A 14,811-nucleotide genomic window follows, 5' to 3' on the forward strand; every position below is an offset into this window, starting at 1 on the left:
TGCATATCCCTAAAATTATCTACTGTTGGTAGATACCGTCAATTAATAATGCCCCATAGTCTCAGTTTTCTGGGTCTCAGAAATCACTTTGGACTTTTTGTGCTCCCTTCTCTGACAAAACCGTTCAATCACATCTGTCCTTGCAGGTGGACGGGGGTGGAGACACAGCTATCCCTGTAGGGAGCTACTCTTCTCCTTGCACCAAGTTATTTGTACTCTCCTGATCTGCTCTCTGCCCCCTCTCTCACCTTCCCCCATAGATATTTGGGGGCAGCTCAGCCCGTCTCGCATGCTGCTACTAGAGTAATTTTGCTAACGCCCTTTGTGCTACCTTCATTCTCCTGCTCAAAAATCATTCGTAGAAAGTTCCAGAGTCGGATGGTGGTGTTGGTTGCACGACCATGTGAATTACTCAATGCCACTGCAACTATACACTTTAACAGGGTTAAAATGGTAAGTTTTCTGATATGTCTGCTTTACCGCACATACACACATACACACACAAAAACCTGTCAATGATCCAAAGAGGAGAGCATAATGTTATATAAGGGCCATCACCATCCAAGCCCAGTCATCTTCATTAGGACGGTGTCTGGCATCCAGGACAGTGAAAGGGGCATTGGTGGTTATCTTACTGCCCATGACACGCATACTACCACCCCCACATGCTTGCCTTCACTGTGCTTTCTTTCTTTTTTTTTTTTTTTAATTTTTTATGTTTATTTATTTTTGAAGGAGAGAGAGAGAGCGTGAGTGGGGGAGGGGCAGAGAGAAGGAGACACAGAATCCCAAACAGGCTCCAGGTTCTGAGCTGTCAGCACAGAGCCTGACATGGAGCTCAAACCCATGAACCGTGAGATCACGACCTGAGCCAAAAGCAAACGCTTAACCGACTGAGCCACCCAGGCGCCCCCTCACTGTCCTTTCTTGGAGATCACTTCCCTCCATGGTCACTGGGCATGGCCTGTGCTTTGTCCTCAGTTTGGCCTCTTTTCCCCCACCTCAACCTCTTTAATATTACCATGCACTGATCTATGCATTCAAAGTACAGCTCAACCCTGTTTTGTCCACGAAGCGTTCAGTCTTCCATCTGTCATGTTGGGAGTAATCCTCCCTTTTTCTGGGCTCCCATGGCACTTTTATATTGCTATTCTGCCTGTATAAATCTTCTGAAATTCTGAGACCATTCCTTAATCCTCCTGATATTTCCCCTTGCTTTGACTTTGGTGCTTGGCACAGAGGAGACTTTTCAGTGAATGTTTATTGAAAGGCTGAGGCGAGAGACATAAGGAGGAATTGGAAAGGGCACCTGGGATCTTTGTAGAGCTTTGCACCATGCCTGACTCTAAGCACCCAATGCCCAATAACTGCCCCAATGTATTCAAAGTATGTGCTTTCATGCAATACATTTTATTTTGCTATTTTTTGGAATATTGGTTTTTTTCTGCTTCATCTCAGCCACGAAATTCCAAATAACGAAATTTCATGTTAATTGTGGGGCCAAAATGGAGTGGATTCACAGTTGATCTTCCTTAGATTCCCATAACACCTACTGTAGGAAAGGAATACTCTGTATTTCTCATTCTACATACACATTGGGTGCCCTGACAGTTCTTTACTATTGAATGGTCTAAGGACATAATTTGTAAGATAGTCAACTAATGTTGATGCAATTGTACACATCTATTCATCATTATCTTTTCAATAAACTGTTGCTGAACAATATTTTACCTTCCAGGAAAGTAACCTTGGAAGAATGTGTGCTTGTGCATAATATAACTTTGCCTCAGGCCAGAAGTTAGTATTATGTCTCGATCTCCATTGTAAAGATACAACTTCATTGTAAATGATTTGTCTGGGTTAATAGTGGACTCTGGACTTCCTAACTGTAGTGGAAAAGAGGACCTTTAAAAAAAATTTTTTTAATGTTTATTTATTTTTGAAAGAGAGAGGGACAGAGTGTGAGCAGGGGAGGCACAGAGAGAGAGGCAGACACAGAATCTGAAGCAGGCTCCAGGCTCTGAGCTGTCAGCACAGAGCCTGATACGGGGCTTGAACTCACAAGCTGTGAGATCATGACCTGAGCTGAAGTCAGATGCTTAACTGACTAAGCCACCCAGGCACCCCAAAGAGGACCGTTTTTACATAAGGAAAAAATTTAACTTACATGGCAAGAAAACAAAACCACAAAACAAAGAGCTTTGATCACAACTGAGGACTGGACCCTTTATCTAATACAAATGTGAATTCTTTATTTCAGAAAACAGTGTTTTTCTCACAAAGACCTTAAAATGTTCCAACCAGGGGTGCCTGGATGGCTCAGTTGGTTAGGTGTCCAACTCTTGATCTCAGCTTAGGTCTCGATCTCAGGGTCATGAGTTCAAGCCCCACAATGGGCTCTGCACTGGGCATGAACCCTGCTTAAAACAAAATATTCTAACCAACTATCATAACTTCAAAAGTGTAGTTCATTCTTTTAAAAAGGATTAATCACAAGTGAACTGGACTTACTCTTTTCACAGATGTTTTTGCTTTAAGTTTTAAGGAGAGAATAGGGGACACATGTTAACAACTGAATGTAGATGGAGTGCAGTAAGATTAAGTATGGTTAGTGTCTTTTATTCAGTTTCCCACATTCATTCATGCACTCTTGTTTTTGTTCATCAAACATTTATTGAGTATATATAAGGTGTCAGATACTTAATCTGGGAAATGAATTTCAAGTTTCTGGTTTATTTCTTTTTTTTTTAAATTTTTTTAAGGTTTATTTTTGAGAGAGAGAGGGAGAGAGACAGACAGACAGAGTGCAGGTTGGGAAGGGGCAGAGAAAGAGGGAGACACAGAATCTGAAGCAGGCTCCAGGCTCTGAGTTGTCAGCACAGAGCCCGACGTGGGGCTTGAACCCACGGACCGCGAGATCATGACCTGAGCCGAAGTCGGACACTTAACCGACTGAGCCACCCAGGCACCTCTCTGGTCTATTTCTATAAGGAATTTTATTCTGTAGTGGTTCTTGAAATTTAGTGTACATCAGAATTGCCTGGAAATTTTATTAAAGCACAGATTTATGGGCCCCACATCCAGAGATTCTAATTCAGTAGGTCTGAGATGGGGCCCAAGAATTTGCATTTATTTATACATTTATTTATTCATTTATTTATTTGCTTTTTTATTTTGAGAGAGAGAGAGAGAGAGAGAGAGAGAGAGAGAGAGAAAGCAGGGGAGGGACAGAGACAAAGACAGAATCCCAAGCAGGCTCCACAACATCAGGGCAGAGCCCGATGAGGGGCTCAATCTCACAAACTATGAGCTCATGACCTGAGCTGAGATTAAGGGTCAGACACTCAATGAACTGAGCCACGCAGGCAGCCCAAGAATTTGCATTTTTAACACACCGCCAGGTGAGGTTTATGTGTAGACCAGACTCTAAGTAACAGTGCATCTTTGTAGAAAGGGCTGCTATGCAAGAAGCCTACTGTGGTCAGTCCTTCCTTAAACGTGATAGTTTGTCCAAAGGTATTCAAAGCCACAGCCCCCACAGCTAATACAGACTTAGAGAATCTGGACTATGGGTAAGTCGTGTTCACTCCCTAGAAGCAGTGATGATGTTTCTGCTGCTGCTACTTCAGGGCATTTACCATCAGGAAGCATTCTGATGGATAGGTGTTAGTGCCATACGGTGTGTAAGTTATTGTCATTACCATCCCTTCCCAGAGAGTTCAGACCTGTCTTTTGAAAATAGGATGTACTAGGAACAGTGAGAGAAGAGCCATCCTTCCCCACCAGATATGGAGTGCTGAGTCTTGAGTAGTGGACCAGAAGCTGGTCACGGAGAGTATATTCTGGGGCAAACAGAGACAACATTGACTTGAAGAACTTGAAGGGAGCAAAGATGGCTTAAACTGGATATGAAAGCACTAACCATAAAGGGAATATTGAAATGTTGGACTTCATTAAAATTAAAAACTTATTTTCATGGGGCACCTGGGTGGCTCAGTGGGTTGAGTGTCCAACTTCAGCTCAGGTCATGATCTTGCGGTTCCTGAGGTCGAGCCCCACGTTGGGCTCTGTGCTGACAGCTCAGAGCCTGGAGCTGGCTTCGGATTCTGTGTCCTCCTCTTTCTCTGGCCCTCCCCCACTCATGCTCTGTCTCTCAAAAAATAAATAAATCGGTTTTAAAAAATTAAAAAAAAAAAACTTTTCATCATAAGACTCCATTAAGAGAGTGGACAAGGAGAGAGTCACAGATTGGTAGAAAATGAAATACATAAATCTGAAGACCTTCATTCAGAAAGTGTAAAGAGCTTCTTCAAATAATAGGAAACAGATGAGTGTAGGGAAGGACATTTTTAACTTTTTTCACGTATCTTCCCAGGTTCTTCTTCTGGGCCCCTGTAAAGTAGACTGACAAAGGACTGATTAAAAAGAGAAAAACAAACAGAAGTTTGTTACTACATGCAACATGCATACAAATGGGAGTATGCAGTGATGAGTAACTCAAAACAATGTTGGAACTTGAGTTTTATAGCATCTTAACAAAAGAATGACAATTTTCTAGAGAGTTGACAAAACAAAAGGGCTTTGAGCTTACAGAGGTTGCAGATTGAAGAGGGTGGTATTTGGAGAAACCATTGGTAGATAAGGGCCAATTTAAGCAAGATTTGTTATATAGAGGGGGTGCCTGGGTGGCTCAGTCTGTTAGCGTCCAACTCAGTTTGAGTCATGATTTCATGGTCTGTGGGTTCGAGCCCCGCCTCGGGCTCTGTGCTGACAGCTCAGAGCCTGGAGCCTGCTTCGGATTCTGTGTGTCCCTCTCTCTCTGCCCCACCCCCCTGGTTCTCTCTCTCTCTCTCTCTCTCAAAAATAAATAAACATTTAAAAAATTAAAAAAAAAAAGATTTGTTATATAGATTCCTCTGGGCTGATAAGGGTGTAGAGTTGTCTCTGATGATTAACTTCTGTTTTCCTTGGTAGAGATGGAAGTTGGGGACAACTTCACAAGTGGATTTCCTGCATTGCCTGGGTGGTTCAGTCGATTAAGCATCTGACTCTTGATTGTGGCTCAGGTCATGATCTCATGGTTTGTGGGATCCAGTCCAATGAGGCTCCACAGTGATAACATGGGATCCTGCTTGGGATTCTCTCTCTCCCTCTCTCTCTGTCCCTCCCCTCTTCATCCCCCCCTCAAATAAATAAATAAACTTAAAAAAAACACAACAAATGATTTCCTGTTTTAGGCAAGTAGTGGGAAGGCAGAGAGCTTTTCTTGTATCTGCATTTTTTCAATTGCCCTTAGCTCAAAATAATCCTTATGCCAAACTGACATATCTGGGAATGGCATATTCTGCTACCCTTAATTAGCAGTTCATTTTTTTAAATGGACCAAAGACAAACAGGTGTTAAACAAAAGGGAGTCTTCTCTGCTCTCTGGCAGCGTGAGGAAAAAGCATGCTCTTTATTCTCTACAATCTTCTTGTCTCCTCTGGCAAGTCTTGGGCAAATCACACGCACACACGCACGCACAGTCTCTCTTTTCTGTTAATACGTTTCTATTTTGACATTATCGAGGCTCACGAGAATTTGTAAAAATAGGACAAAGAGTTCCCATGCATTGTTTACTCGGCTTCCCCGATGATAGTATCTTATATAACCATAGTAATTGGTCAAAACCAGGAAAAAAATAGTGTTTTGTTAAGACACTATTCATTCAGGTGCAGAGATACAGAATTTATTTGGACTTCACCAGTTCTTACATGCACTCTTTTTTGGGGGGCAGGGAGGAGTATATAGCTCTGTGAAATGTTATCAAAAGTATAGATTCAACTCACCATCATGACCCACTAGCACGCAGGGCGGTTTCATTACCACAAAGAAACTCTCTCACGTCACCTATTGATAGTCACGTCTTTCCCCTGGATCTACTACTATTGATCTGTGTTCCAACACTATAATTTTGTCACTTCATGAATGTCATAGTAATAGAATCCTACAGTGTGCAACCCTTTGACATCGGCTTTTCTAGGTGGAATACTGTTGAGATCCATCCAATGTTTTGCACGTATCAGTAGTTTATTGTTCTTTACTGCTGAAGAGTATTCCACCATATGGATCTACCATATTTGTTTGTCCATTCTTCCAGTAACTGTCCTTTGACTTGCATGCTGGAGGGTCCCCAGAGCACTTACAAGTCCAGGGCTTCATTAGGAGGGACTCACAAAACTCAGTGTATAGTTATACTCACGGCTGTGATTTACTACAATAGAAAGACAGAAGCAACCAACATCAGCGAGGGGAGAAGGCACATGGTGTGAAGTCCAGGGACAGTTGGCATCAGCTTCCAGGAGTCTTCTTGCTGTGGAGTCACCTAGAACATGCTTGATTCCCCCCAGCAATGAGTTGTGAGTATTCTGTTCTTTGGTTGCTCGGAATAACAAACTTGTTCATCCTTTTGGTCTTCCTGGGGAGTTAAAATAATTATGGGCGACCACAGCAAGGCTCGTTGCCATCCTGATATTGGAAGGCAAAGATCATGGTTGCCCTGGAATCTTCCTAAACAATTGCATGTGCATTTTATCCTGATTGCTAGGTGACCAGTCCTTGACTCATGCTACCTTTCAGAGGAGAGAGAAGCTTTAGAGAGTGAAAGGAATCAGGACAAATTCCAGGAGTGTTACCCAAAATTGGGTTTGCCACTTGATGAGTGTAGAGCCAAAAGATACAATCTCAGCAAGGAATAGGAAAAGGAAGGGTTTGGGTTCACCAGTTAGTAAAGGAGAACACCAGATATCTTTCCCAAAGCAGCATCCCCCTGAACAACACAACTGGGGAAGTTTTAAGCTAAAGTTGCATATAGATTCACGAAGGAACTTGCACAATGGAGAATGCAGCATGGAAATGGGGCAAAAGGCATTTTAAGGTGTCTGAGTCCAGGTCAAGGTCACGGTTCTTACATTCTTTCACATGATGGCTGGCAGCCTAAAATGACGTTTTAAAAAAAAATTTTAATGCTTATTTAGTTTTGAGAGAGACACAGAGTGTGAGCAGAGGAGGAGCACAGAGCGAGGGAGACACAGAATCCAAAGCAGGCTCCAGGCACAGCACAGAGCCTGATGCGGGGCTTAAACCCATGAGCCATGAGATTATGACCTGAGCTGAAGTTGGACACTTAACCAACTGAGCCACCCCATGCCCCTAAAATGACTTGTCTCATTGCAAGAAAGCTTCTTTTTCTGGGCACCCCTAACTGTTTCTGCTTACAGGAGATGCAGAGGGTTTGAATCATGGGTGAGATGTGAGCAGATAAGTACTGGAAAGAAGTTTCTACATGTGGGGAAATATGAACAGAGGCAACAAGGAAGGAAAAAGCCATTGTGTTTGCAGGATGGTGAGAATATCCTGGGCAGAGCAGGAGTTTTCTCTTGGGAAATAAAAGAAGGTAATCATAGGAAAAGGGATTCAGCTTATTGAGGACTTTAAATCCTCAAACGAGTGAGTAAAATAGATTACTATGGAGAGTTATGTTAATGATCAAAATAGGGTTTTAGAAAAATGAATCTGTCAATAGTTCCAAGGATGGATGGGAGATTAAGAGAATAAGGACATTTGTTTGGAAATACATCCAGGTGAGAAGGCCCAGATTAGGATCAAAGCAATGTGCATGGAAAATAGAGGGCTCCCTCTCGATAGATTATTATTAGTGTGAATCATGTGCACAAGAGAGGCTTGTGCACGTGGAGACAGGATAGACCTGTACAGGAAGAGTTTCGTTGCCCTTAGTAGTTACCTTTATAAATGAGGTTGGTAAGGCAGTATTAGGGAGAGCCATTTTAACCTCCACAAAAAGTTGTAAAATTAAAAAAACAGATAATAACACAGAGAGGAAAACAGGTCATACAGAGAGGAAAAAAATCAACGTGTGGTATAGGAAGCAGCAAAAAGTGCTTTTTTTAATGGTAAAGTATTTTTTTAAAAGCCATGTAGTGTGACTAATCTGTTTTCCCTTTCAGAGACGGTTCATTTAAGTACAGCTTAATTAGGAAGGAATAGATAAGGCACCCAAGGTCAAGATCCGACCAGCTTTGTTACCTTATGAAAATTCATGAAGGGGGAGATATCTAAGATCTGATGCATTGGAAAAAAGGTCTGAGGTGATGTGTGAGTGTGCGTTTTTAATGAAAGCAGGAAAAACCTTTCTAACGGTGTCGCTAGCTCCGATTTCCTCATTGAGAATCACTCAGCTGTCACTTCTCCAGTTATTAAAAAGAAGTCATTCCTGGAGCGAGTTATTTATTTATCAGAAAACAAGTAAGTTACCACCACGCTTCAGAGATATGACGTGTCTCAAGGAAGCAGTAATCAGAGTAAAAACCCTTTGTCCAGCTGCTCTGGGAGATGTGCAAGCACCGTCTCTCCCTTCCCCGCGTCTGTCACCACACTCTGCTCACATGGGGCTTCTTTCTGTATTTCAAACATGCCAAGTTGGCCCCCATCTCAGAACTACCTGGGATGCTCTTCCCAAGAGCTTCACACGGCTCACTCCTTCTCATTATTCAGTTTTTAAAGAGACAATCCTCTGTTTCTTTTTCTTTCTTTCTTTCTTTCTTTCTTTGTTATTTATTTTGAGAGACAGAAACAGTGTGATTGGGGGAGGGGCAGAGAGAGAGAGGGAGAGAGGGAAAATCCCAAGCAGGCTCCACCCTGTCAGCATGGAGCCCCATAGGGGGCTCAAACTCACAAAACCGTGAGATCATGACCTGAGCCGAAATCAAGAATCGGATGCTTAACCGACTGAGCCATCTAGGCACCCCATAAAGTGACTCTCCTCTTCTTAGGGAGGTACAGTGGATGCTGTTGGGTGGTCTGCCCATATCCCTCTTAACGGGCTGTGTGTTCATCCCCCAGATGCTGTGGGTGTTGGCTGCTCAAGGCTCAGGGCTTTGTTCTTTTATGAAAGATTGCCCCTGGCTGACAGGAGCCTCCTCACCTAGTGGTGGTCCTGGAGACGATGGCTGAAGATTACATCCTCCCACCCAGGGGAGGGATGTGGCCAAGTGATGGAGGGACACCAGCCTCCTCACCTCTGGGTGGGACAGCTTTTTGGTGCAGTTCACGATTCAGGGCTTCCCATGGGATCAGGCTGAGACTAGACTCCTTCCTGAGGACGTGTAATTGCCAAACTTCATCCCCTGCTGTATGCTACTTTTCCCACTCTCCTTAAGATCACTGAAACGGGAATTCCCACCCTTGGCTCTGTTCACCGGGAACATAATCTAAGCTAGTTGGTGCAGAGGTGGAGTAGATCTAGAATTTGGGATTGGGAAAATCAACCACTAGATGGCAGTGTGAAACCCCATCATTGTCAGTGGGTAAAAAAACGTTAGCCTTTAACTTGCTGGAGCGGGGCCTTTGCTGAGATTTTTACCTGTAGCAACTGGGACAAAATACAGGTAGAAGAGAATGCGTTCAGTTGTGCAAGGATGCTTGCAAATATTTAACATGTTTGGGGAAAACAGGAGAGGCTTGGGACACAGGACTGCTTGTATTATTTTTGCAACTTCTGAGTCTGTAGTTATTTCAAAATCAAAAGTTAAAAATAAAAAGCAAGCAGGGCGCTGGGTGGCTCAGTTGGTTAAGAGTCCAACTCTTAGTTTCAGCTCAGGTCATGATCTCACGGTGTGTGAGTTCGAGCCCCACATCGGGCTCCGTGTTGATAGCACAGAGCCTGCTTGGGATTCTCTGTCTCCCTCTCTCTCTGCCCCTCCTCCACTCACTCTCTCTGCCTCTCTCTCAAAAATAAATAAATAAAACTTTCAAAAAAAATTTAAAAATAAAAATAAATTAAAAGCAAGGAAATAAACTGCCGTAATGTGAAAACAACACTGTATCCTAGGTGAAATGGTAGGGGTCAGTAGCATCCTCAAGGAGGTAAGAGATACGGAGACAATAGTTCCCACGTAACTGCCATGCAATTCAAGCTTGTCCCCTCCGAAAAGTAAATGAATTGTGGCCCATGACTTGGATTACCAGAAACTCAAGCAAATAGCAGCCCCAATCAAAGTTGCTTGACTGAATGTGGTACCTTTACTAAAACAAATTAATATAGCTTTTGGTATGTGGTGTGGCAAATACTTCTTTTCTATGCCCATCAGAAAGGTGGGTCAGAAAGAGTTGGCATTTAGAAGGAGTGGATCATAGTATACACCTGCAACTTTGCCTCAGGCCAATTTTATTGCACCTAGGCTCTGTCATAATGTAATCCAAAGGGACCTCGATCATGTGGATGGTCCACAGAATATCACACTGGTCAGTCATATCGATAGCGTGTTAAGTGAATCTGATAACAAGGAAATGGCAAGTGGTCGGGAATGCTGGCAAGACACAAGCCCTTCAGAGGCTGGAAGATAAAAACTAAAAAAGATGAAGAAGTCTGCCACAAAATAAACTTTTTTTTTTTTTTAAGCTTGATTATTTATTTTTAGAGAGGGAGTGAGAGCGAGTGGTGGAGGGGCAGAGAGAAGGAGAATCCCGAGCAGGCTCCACACTGTCAGCACAGACCCCGATGTGGGCCTCGAACTCATGGACTGTGAGATCATGACCTGAGCCAAAATCAAGTCAGTCGTTTCACCGACTGAGCTACCCAGGCGCCCCCACAAAGTAAACATTTTTAGAGGCATAGCCTTCTGGGGCTTACCAGGACGTCTTTTCTCTGCTGAAGGATAAGAAATTGCACCTTGTGCCTCTTGCCACTAAAAAAGGCACAGAACATACAGGCATTTTGGAGGCAGTATTTATCACATCTGGGAAACACTGCTCTGGTCTAGCACCAGTTTAACTGGGACTCAGAGCAGAAGAGAGCCCTGTCGTGGATCCAGGTTAGAGTATAAGAAACAGTGCTGCCTGGGCCATATGACCCAAAGGATTCTAGGGTATGAGGTTGATCCGTGGTAAATAAAAATGCTGTGTGAAATACTCAGGAAGCCCAAAGGTGACCGTTGCAGGGTACTCGGGAAAGGCCATGCCACCTGCAGCAGAGAACTACGCACTTCTCTGAGAAGCTTCAAATGGGAGCTTCTGACACACTGTTGGGACCCGGAAGAGACTCTTAATTACGAGACATCAGGCAATTACGCAATGAGAGCTGCCCACCCTGGGCAAAGCTTGTCCCAACATAAGACCGGGGACCCCAGCAGCATTCCATTATAAGAAGGAAACAGTGTGTGTTGAGACAGGACTCACGCAGGTCCCCAAATTGTAGGTAAGCTGTACCAACAAGTACTTCAGATGGCATACCTCTCGCTTCTCTTACGTGGACTTTTCCTTAAGCTCATAGCTTCTTGAAGTTTCCCCAAGACCAATGGATGGAGGAGGACAAATCCTCATCTTGGCATGTTAACACGGGTTGAAAATAGACAGCTACTACTACAGCCCATCTGGGCTAAAAGACGGGGGTGGAAACAAATTCTGCCAGCAGGTATCTGCTTTGGTGCTCCCGGTCACCTACTTTGTATGGAGAGAAAATGCCCCCCCCCCCCCAAAAGTTTATGTGGAAATTCACGGGCAGGGGCAAACGGCCTGGCGGGTCAGGTGGTGGCCCAGCAAAGAGCAAGATTAGAAAATCATGAAGGAGCACCTGGGTGGCTCAGCTGGTTAAGCCTCCAACTCTTGGTTTCAGCTCAGGTCCGTGATCTTGTGGTTTGTGGATTGGGGTCCTGCATTGGGCTCCACACTGACAGTGCAGAGCCTGCTTGGGATTTTCTCTCTCTCCTTCTCTCTGCCCTTCCCTCATTCATGCTCTCTCTAAATAAACAAACAAACTTAAAAAAAAAATCATGAAGAAGTAGGTCTAGAGGCAAGCATGTGAATGAATCAACGGGAGGGGGCGAGAAGTGCTAGCGAATGTTCACCAGATCTTATCTATTACAGACAAGGCAGTAACTGACCAAGCGACAGGAAGACTCACTCAGCAGATGCCAGAGAGCTTCCATCCTCAGCCACACAAGCCCTTGCACAACTGGCTTATGAACAGAGGAGCCGTGGTGGCAGCAGTGGGGTTTACGGGTGAGTTCAACAGCGTGGGCTGCCTCCCCTCAAGGCTGATCTAGCTATTGCCACTGCCACATATCCACCCACCAGGAATAAAGAGCACTGGAGCTCTCCACATGGTACAACCCCTTGAGAAAACCACCCAGCTACTTGGTGGCTAAAGGATCCTATCAGACCCCCTTCATGCTAGAAAGAACAACAATTCATCCTGCGCATAATTGTATTTATCATCAACTGTGGACCACGTGCTACAGTTGGGCGGTAGTATGTTCCAGAAAGCCTCCTTTTATAAGTAACCAGAATTCGTACGACCCAGAATCCTGCAGGACCTGCAACCAAACAGAGTGACATTAACATGGGGAACAATCGGCTCTGAGTGGTACAAAGGGTGGAGCGGAGCAGATGCTCCCGGTGTCTTGTTAAATCCCCTTTACAGCGGCATCTGGGTGGCTCAGTCGGTTGACTCTTGATTTCGGCTCAGGTTCTGATCCCACAGTTCATGGGTTTGGCACCTCCCCCCGCCCCCCCCCCCCCCCCACCCTGGGCTCTGTGCTCATGGTGTGAAGCCTGCTTGGGATTCTTTCTCTGTGCCCCTTCCCCTCCTGAGCGTACACACCGGTATTCTCTCTCTCCCCCTCTCTGCCCCTCCCCCTCCGCATGTGTGCATGCGCCCTCTCGTTTTCTCTCTTCTGCCCCTCCCCCTCCTGCACACACGTACTCTCTCTCTCTCTCTCTCAAAAAAAAAAAAAAAAAAAAAAGAACTTTAAATCCCCTTTACAGGCTGGAGTGCCAGTGTTGGCTGCTAATGCCTCACACCTATGCTCTGCCCCAAGACTTGCATTTGGCTGAAGGAAACTGTCTAAGTCACAGATGGCTGGGAGGTTAAGCCACTTCCCACCCAAGGTATTGCCTGGAGTCAATGACTTACTGACTGATGCAGAAATATAGGCCCAGACCTTTCACTTCAGGGAGGTTCTCTAAACATCTGTACTCCCACTTCTACAGTGCACAGAGGTGCTGTCCAGCCATGGACTACATTTCCCAGCCTGTCTTGCAACTAGACGGGGCCATATGAAGATTTATTTATTTATTTATTTATTTAGAGTGGGGGAGGGACAGAGAGAGAGAGAGGGACAGAGACAGAGAGAGAGAGATTCCCAAGTAGGCTCCGCGCTGACAGCACAGAGCCTGACCTGGGGCTGGAACCTACGCAGAAACCGTGAGATTATGACCTGAGCTGAAACCAAGAGTCGGGTGCCTGCCAGACTGAGACGCTCAGGTGCCCCCATATGAAGGGCTCTAACCGATGGAATGTGAGAGGAGGTAAGGCATATTCTCTCAAGACCAAGATTAAGATGTCTTTTCTGTTTCTTCTTTCCCTCATCCTCCTCCAGCACATAGATGACCCTACAGTAGGGAGGCCATCAGATCCAAGGAGTCTGGGTATCCGAGTTACCTTGTGGAAGACTGCCCCCAATTAGTCATACTTATATTGTTAAATGAGAAGTAAACTTTAATTCTGTTCAGCCATTAAACTTTGTGGGTTGTTTCATTATAGCAGCTGGCATTATTCTAATATACTCTTTACCTGTGAACTCTAAGGGGATTCCTGAAATACTAGGATGTTGAACTGGATGTTTCCAAGGTCAATTCTGATACAGATTCTCTGGTACATTTCCTTGAAAAATGGCTGCATGATGAGTTATTTCACTTGAGGTTTACTTTATTGAACAGTATCCCTTAATTATTCTGTAGTAAACATGGTAAGGTTCAAAATCACTGGATCAGATGAACTGGATTCCAGTTCCAAGCTCCTCTCCCAGCCTGTGACAGGATCCTGTAAAATATGGCTTTACCTCTCCAAACCTCAGTTTCATCATCTGAAAAATACAAATTAAATACTAAATGTACAATATGACCTCTTAGATCCCTTCTAGCGCTTATATTTACTGATCCTCTATATTGTATTAAAATCAAATCTCTTCAAGAAATATACAGCGTCAGCTTTTTATAAGCCGGGGGCGGAGTGGGAGCACAGGACTTTAGTGCATTAATACTGCATTAAACTTAACCTATAATAAACTTTTTAATCACAGAGTGTCTTTTATTATTGGACTTCAAAATTTGGAGATGAGTCAAAGACACTAGGTTCTTCGCTTTTGCCTCTAGGTAGTCAAGTTGTCTCAAATAGCTCAAATACTCCATTCAATTAAGGCATAATTGGGGAAGATTTGTTTCAGAGCAGGGGGAAACAGGGCCAAGTGAGTCCAATGGGAAATGGCCATATTTGGCAAGGCCGAGAAACACTCCAGGGCACTCGGCCATGACCGTGGCAATGACATATAGGCCCATGTTGAGAATTAATCCAACATTAAGCTTATAGGCTGAATGAAGATTTGTTTCCTTTATAAACAAATAGGCATGGCTATGTTCCAATAAGATTTTGTTTACAGGTTTCAGTAATCATTTTTTTAAAATATAACAAACCTAAAGAAAGTCATTTAGAAGGCACAAAATTATTAAAGAAAAATTTCCACAAGGAATTACAGATAAATCTTTTATCCTGGTAAATATAAAGTCTTCTAACATTCTGGGGGCACCTGGGTGGCTCAGTTGGCTAAGCGTCTGACTTTGGCTCACGTCATGATCTCATGGCTCTTGAGTTTGAGCCCTGTGCTTATAGCTCAGGGCCTGGAGCCAGCTTCAGAGTCTGTGTCTCCCTCTCTCTGCCCCTCTCCCACTCACACTCTGTGTCTCTCTTTCTCAAAA

This window comes from Panthera tigris, chromosome A1 (genome assembly GCF_018350195.1).
Source record: "Panthera tigris isolate Pti1 chromosome A1, P.tigris_Pti1_mat1.1, whole genome shotgun sequence".
Lineage (NCBI taxonomy): Eukaryota > Metazoa > Chordata > Mammalia > Carnivora > Felidae > Panthera > Panthera tigris.